The sequence below is a fragment of the Saimiri boliviensis genome, chromosome 2, assembly GCF_048565385.1.
Source record: "Saimiri boliviensis isolate mSaiBol1 chromosome 2, mSaiBol1.pri, whole genome shotgun sequence".
Classification (NCBI taxonomy): Eukaryota; Metazoa; Chordata; class Mammalia; order Primates; family Cebidae; genus Saimiri; species Saimiri boliviensis.
In genome coordinates, this window is record NC_133450.1 from 9,227,926 (window position 1) to 9,235,064 (window position 7,139).

Here is a 7,139-nt window from a genome sequence, read left to right on the forward strand (position 1 = left end):
AGGCTGGAGTGCAATGGCGCGATCTCGGCTCACCACAACCTCCACCTCCTGGGTTCAGGCAATTCTCCTGCCTCAGCCTCCTGAGTAGCTGGGATTACAGGCACGCGCCACCATGCCCAGCTAGTTTTTTGTATTTTTAGTAGAGACGGGGTTTCACCATGTTGACCAGGATGGTCTCGATCTCTCGACCTCGTGATCCACCCGCCTCAGCCTCCCAAAGTGCTGGGATTACAGGCTTGAGCCACTGCGCCCGGCCGAGCTTTCTTTAGGGAATATTGAATATGACTAGACAAATAAGAGGGTTCTCTGAGTTAGACCTGCTGGACTTCCATCAGCAAGCCCTCCTGAGAGCCCACCCACATATACAAACACACACAAAGGGGAGACAGACAGAAGGCCTTCCAAGTCAGATCCCTAACCGAGAACTCCAAGAGCAGCCCTTCCAAAGTATCCTCCTATTCTCCATCTGAGAAACCTCTACAGAATCTTCCTGATTGAGGATAAGTCTTGCAAACCTGGACTCTTCCTACCAGTTAGAAAGAGCCAACCAAGACCCCACCAGGAGCTGAACAGACACCCCACAATGGGGCTGCAGACACAGACATTCCGCAGTGGGACTACAGACACCACACCATAGGGCTACAGAACCAGTCGGGAGAAGGGAGGAGGTGTTGACGGCGCTTAGGACACTCACCAGTCCAGACATCCCGCAATGGGGCTACACAGACACCCTGTGATAGAGCTACAGTTACGTCTCCCCAGGACAATTTCTCCATTGCAAGTAAATCCATGCACATTGGGTTGGCAGCACCCCGCCAGTAGAGGGAGTGCCAGAGTCAGTCCCCAGTCCAAGAGAGCTGGGCAGCCACCGGGACTGGTTTCTGGATCCATCATTGGAAGGGAGACACTGAAACAAAGGCAATCCTGGATGAGCCCCCACATTTGTAAACGCCCAAGAAGTTCACCTTGCCTGCTGCCTAAACAGAGACGATTCATCAAGACGGGAGTTGCAGTAGAGAAAGAGAAAGAGTAATTCTCTCAGAGCCTGCCGTGTGGGAGACTAGAGTTTTGTTGTTACTGACATAAGTGTCCCCAAGCATTTGGGGAGCAGAGTTGTTGGCTCTTTTTTTGTTTTTTTTTTTTGAGACAGAGTCTTGCTCTTGTTGTCCAGGCTGGAGTGCAGTGGCGCCATCTCGGCTCACTGCAACCTCCGCCTCCCGAGTTCAAGCAATTCTCCTGCCTTAGCCTCCAAAGTAGGTGGGATTACAGGCGCATGCCACCACATCTGGCTAATTTTTGTAGTTTTAGTAGAGTTGGGGTTTTACTATGTTGGCCAGGTTGGTCTCGAGCTCCTGACCTCAGATGATCTGCCCACCTCAGCCTCCCAAAGTGCTGGGATTACAGACATGAGCCACTGTGCCCGGCTGGGGAGCAGAGTTTTTAACGGACAACTTGGTGGGTTGTGGGGGTAACCAGTGAGCCAGGAGCGCTGGTCAGGGATGAAATCATTGGGAGTAGAAGCTGTCTTCTTATACTGAATCAGTTCCTCGGGTGGGGACCACAAGATCAGATGAGCCAGTCTATTGATGTGGGTGATGCCAGCTGATCCATCAAGTTCAGGGGCTGCAAAATATCTCAAGCCCGGATCTTAGGAGGAGTTTAGGGAGGGTCAGAATCTTGTGGCCTCCAGCTGCATGACTCCTAAACCATCATTTCTAATCCCATGGCTAATGTTAGTTTAGTCCCCAGGCGAGAAGGAGGTCTGCTTTGCGAAAAGGCTCTTACCACTTTTGTAAACTATAAACTACAAACCAAGTTTCTCCCAAAGTTCAGCCTACACCCAGGAATGAACAAAGACAGCTTGGAGGTTAGAAGCAAGATGGAGTCCATTAAGTTAGATCTCTTTCACTGTCTCAGTCATAATTTTGCAAAGGTGGTTTCACTAACATTCCCTGATGTATTACAAGTACCCAGGACCGCCTGAGCTTGGAGAATGTTCTATGAAAATGGGGAGAGGCACACAGAGCTTGGGATTTTGGATCACTGAGGTCAGGTCTCCCCTCTTCCATCTCCTAGGTTTGAATTTGACTGGGCTTTTTCCAAACGACTTCCATTTTTGTCATCTGTGAAATAAGAATATTAATACCTCCCTGGCCACGGTTATGGGGGAGCTAAAATGAAACAATAATAGATGCGAGCAAACTTTATTAACTACAAAACACTGAATCAATGCCATTGGTATTTACCATTATGGCTACTGCTGTGGCTACTATTACTGTAAAGAACACATTCAGAAGAGTGAGCTGTCCGCTGCAAAAACTCTTAAGATGATTTAAAAAACAAAAATTGAGGCTGTTCACGGTGGCTCATGTCTGTAATCCTAGCAACCTTGGGAGGCCGAGACAGGCAGATTGCCTGAGCTCAGTTCAAGACCAGCCTGGGCAACATGGTGAAACCCTGTCTCTACTAAAATACAAAAAATTAGCCGTGCATGGTGGCGTCTACCTGTAGTCCCAGCCACTTGGGTGGCTGAGGCACAAGAATTGCTTGAACCTGGGAGGCAGAGGTTGCAATGAGCTGAGATTGCACCACTGGACTCCAGCTTGGGTGAGAGAGTGAGACTCAGTCTCAAAGAAAAAAAAAACTTAGATAAAATACACATATATAATTTACCATCTAGTTTAGTGATTGGAAATACATTTATATTCTTTTTTCTCCCCTTCATCTCCCACCTCCTTTCCGGCCTCTGGTAACCACCAACCTACTCTCTATCTTCAAGGATGGGGGTTTTTAACCTGGGGTCCGTGGAAATTCATGAATGGGCCTTAGGGAGTTCATCAAATTATAGGTTAAATTATGTGTGGGTGGGTGCATATATATGTATGTGTGAGTGTGCGTGTGTGTGTGTCAGTGGGGACAGGGGCCATGGCTTTCAACAAAGCTTCAGTGGCATCTGTGAGCCAGGAAAGGTTCAGAACCACCAGCCCCCGACTGTGCCTGGTGGTCAAGGGCAAAGCCACATTCCCAGGGTAATCCAGCATCCAGACCAAATCCCCAATCCAGGGCAGAAGTCATTGGCGTGGCTCCAAGTGGTGGGATAGATTCATGCTACCAGTCAGTGAACGAAGGGAGTGTCACTTCACAGAAACCTGTTTCTGCCTGGCCGCCCCACCCTGGAAACTGGAAACTGGTCTGGTGGCTGGGAGAAGCATCCCTCAGCAGGCGTGCTCTAGGGAGAAGCGGCTCTGCCCGCTGAACTGGCCTTGCCCTCTGACGTGGGTCAAGTCCACACCCAAAGCAACCAGCCCACAATGGAGGCAATGTGCCTGATTCTCATCTGTAGACCCAGGGGTAGGGGTGACAGAGGCAAAGGCAATGGGAGCCCTAAGGAAGGGTGGCCAGCCATGTCTGGTGGTTACCAGCCATGTCACTGTGGGCCACTCAGGGTAAGCACAGGCTGGGATAATGCCCATACCCACCCTCATCCCCTACAACTCCCTGGGAGTCTCTCCAGGCTGGCTAGGCTGCAGGCCTGTCCCCAAGCCTTGAATCCCCTCTAGCTGGCCACTTGCCTGGCAGCCTTTCAGACACAGCCCATAGTTGGCCTCCTCCAGGAGGGACGCCGGCTCCAGCAACTCCTCTCCTGCTGCTCTCCTCCTCCCTGCACCCTCTAGCTGTAAGGAAGTGGCTGAGAGAAGACTTCAGAGTCACCCTGATCTGGGTTTCAGACCCAGCTTTTCTACTCACTGACCGGTGCTTTTGAACATGTTGCTTAACTTTCTCAGTCTTGGTCTTAGCTTTCTCAGCCTCTCTGTCCTTAGCTTGTAAACTGCATGAAGATTTAAATGAAATAATGTACATAAGGTTCTTTGCGTGGAGTGTGGTTGACAGCGAATAGCTCAATCAAAGGTCATTATTATTATTAGCTTGATTTATATCATTCTCCGATTCTTTTAGGTGTGGTCATTTTGGTAGCCACAATTTAGATTCCTGAAAGACAGGACCTGGATCTATTTTCATTATAGAAGAAGAGACTTCACTGGGCTTGTGGCTCACACCTGTAATCCCAGCACTTTGAGAAGCCGAGGTGGGCAGATCACCTGATGTCAGGAGTTCGAGACCAGCCTAGCCAACATAGCAAAACCTGTCTCTACTAAAAATACAAAAATTAGCCCAGGCGAAGTGACTCACTCCTGTAATCCCAGCACTTTGGGAGGCCAAGGCCAGCGGATCATCTGAGATCGGGAATTTGAGACCGGCCTGGCCACCATGGTAAAACACCGTTCTACTAAATATACAACAAATTGGCCAGGTGTGATAGCAAGAGCCTGTAATCCCAGCTACTTGGAAGGCTGAGGCAGAAGAATCACTTGACCCCAGGAGGTGGAGGCTGCAGTGAGCTGAGACTGCACCACTGCACTCCAGCCTGGGCAACAGAGTGAGGCTTCATCTAAAAAAAAAATAAAAGACAATCAATGGGAAGTGTTGGCTGTTTTACTCAAAGACTGGCTATTCATTCATCTGTCCGTCCACTCCCCAACTCATCCACACGGTGCATGAGCTCTGTGCCAGGCACTCTGCTGATAGCTAAGGACCCAGGGGAATGACCACAGCCTGAGCCTTGGGGGAGCTCCCTGCAGAACAGGGGAGACACGCAAACTGCTGAGCCCACGTGCTAGGGGCTGTGTGGATGGTGGAGACAAGGGGCAGTGGAAACAGCCGGGCAGGAGCACCTTCACATGTGGGGGAAGCAGGCTTAGGGTCATTTACAGAGGAGATGGCGGGTGAATGGAGCATAAGAGAGCAGGAAGAATCTGTCAGCATGGGAAGGGAGAGGGCATGGCACGCTGGCAGAGGGGACAGCTTACTTGAGAAAAGGCACAGAGGCATGACTGTGTGGGGCATGTCACGGGAACAGCTAGTCACCCCTTTGGGTCCCTTTAGCAGACTGGAAGGTATGTGTCCTCTTCTGGCTATGGCGAGGGCAGAGCTGGGTGAGCTGTGGGTGGGAGAGAGAGCCCAGGCTGCCTTGGGGGACTGGGAGGACCGCCCCACTAAGGAGGAGGGGTTTTGCATTTGTTTTCCTTCTCAAACTCACTTTCCTGAAGGAGGCCGCTGCTGGGGACGCTGCTGGGGACACGCAGGGGCGGGGGAAGGTGGAGTACGTGGCCCCACCCCATCCCTTTCACTTCCTTCTCCCTGTCCTGCCCTACCGGCTGCTACCCAGTCTACACTCACAGCTTGCCAGCCACACCCTGGGCTTTCTCTCGGCTCTGCTTGGGGAGCAAGCCCGGGCCCCACACGGGGCACCGCCTCTTACAGGCCATTCATCAAGAAGGCGGGGCGGGGGGGGGGTGCCGGCAGGACTGTCTCCATCCAGGAAGGCTGCAAGAGGCAGAGAGTGCCCTGGCTTCTGAGGTTTGCTGGCTGCAGACCTGCTCTGGGGCTTTGGGTACACTCCCCTCCCCTCTCTGGGCCTCATTGTTTCTACCGGGAGAAGGAGGGCCCTGGACCACATGAGTCTGAGACCCCGGCTTAGGCATTCTATGGGGCAGGTCCCAAGGATTCGAGCATCCTCCCCCTCAAAGCTGTTTGTCCTCACCTCTCCTCTCTAAAACTGTTGTCGCTGGAACACCTCCTCTCTCCTCCCTGCAGTCACTGCCACTGGAGATGTGCCCAAGTCTCCATCCCTTGACACATGCTTTCTCTCTCTCTGTTGTCAGCAGGACCTGACACATCTTCCTGGAAGCCTCAGAGCCAACACACCTGCAGGCATTTGCTCGATAGGCCTGCAGGTGCATCTCAAAAGCACCCTAGGCATTGGGGAGACTGAGACTTCTAATTTAAACCTCCAAGTGCCTCCAGGAGCTTGGAGTTTGGTAGAAAGATGACGCAGATGAAAAACTGACCATGTGTAGGGACAGGAAGTTCTCAGGAGTGGAGAGAGGGGAGAAGAGCTGAATACTGTGGGGCAGATACAGTAAGAAGGAGGGGCACACTAGGATGAAAGGGTGTAGAAAGCAGAGACTTCGAATGACTGAAATGTTTAAACAATAATCTGCATGGATTGAGCACAGTGGCTCACACCTGTAAGTACTTCGGGAGGCTAAGATCGGAAAGATCTTTTGGCTTAAGGCGGAAAGATCACTTGAGTCCAGGAGTTCAAGACCAGCCTGGGCAACATAGTGAGACCTCCCCCGCACCATCTCTACAAAAAAAAAAAAAAAAAAAAAAAAAAAAAATTAAGAAATTAGCCAAGCGGGGTTGTGCATGCCTGTAGTCCCAGCTACGAGGGAGGCAGAGGCAGGAGAACCACATGACCTGAGGTCGAGGTTGCAGTGAGCCATTTTAATGCCACTGCACACAAGCCCAGGCAACAGAGTGACACCTTGTCTAAATTAAAAAATAATAATAACAAAAAATAAAAAACCATCATGATACTGTGATGGTGGAAACATGACATTAAGCATTTGTCAAAGCCCACAGAAGGCACAACACAAGGTGTGAGCCCTAATGTAAACGAGGGACAACAGTTAATAACATTGTGCCCATGTCGGTTCATCAGTTTTAACAAACATACTACACTAATGCAAATGTGAATAACAGGGGGTGGGGAGGGAGGGAACGGAAACCGTACCTTCTGCGCAATTTTTCTATAAACCTCTATCTGCTGTAAAATATAAAATCTATTAAGAAAACAAAAGGCTAGGTGCGGTGACTCATGCCTATAATCCCAGCACTTTTCAAGGCCAAGGCAGGTGGATCAGCTGAGGTCAGGAGTTCAAGACCAGCCTGGCCAAAAAGGCAAAACCCCATCTGTACTAAAAATACAAAACTTAGCCAGGCGTGGTGGCAGGCACCTGTAATCCCAGCTACTTGAGCGGCTGAGACAGGGAGAATAGCTTGAGCTCGGGAGGTGGAGGTTGCAGTGACTCAACAGAACAAGATTCTGTCTCAAAAAAAAAAAAAAAAAAGAAAAGAAAAAGAATTGGATGTTATTAAACAAACCAAGAGCTGTCAACATAAAAACCTGCGCTCCCAGTTTCTTTTGATGAATCTGAAGATCTACAACCCTGGGCCGAATTTGCACATGGAGAGAACAGGCTGCAGCTCAGGAGACGCAGCTCCTTCGCATGGGT

At 50.4% G+C, this 7,139-nt stretch overlaps 1 protein-coding gene across 6 annotated transcripts in view; it reads right to left on the minus strand.

The window, feature by feature from the left end:
- The window catches only part of PAQR5 (progestin and adipoQ receptor family member 5), an 81,395-nt gene that overhangs the window by 44,892 nt on the left and 29,364 nt on the right, over nt 1-7,139 (minus strand). Inside the window, exon 1 of one of the 6 annotated variants that reach the window (XM_039469249.2) lies at nt 695-7,112. The exons of the other annotated variants lie outside the window; for them this stretch is intronic. The gene's annotated coding sequence lies outside the window, so the exon portion shown is untranslated. Of the gene's footprint in view, nt 1-694; nt 7,113-7,139 lie in introns of those variants that run through there. 6 annotated transcript variants of the gene reach the window in all.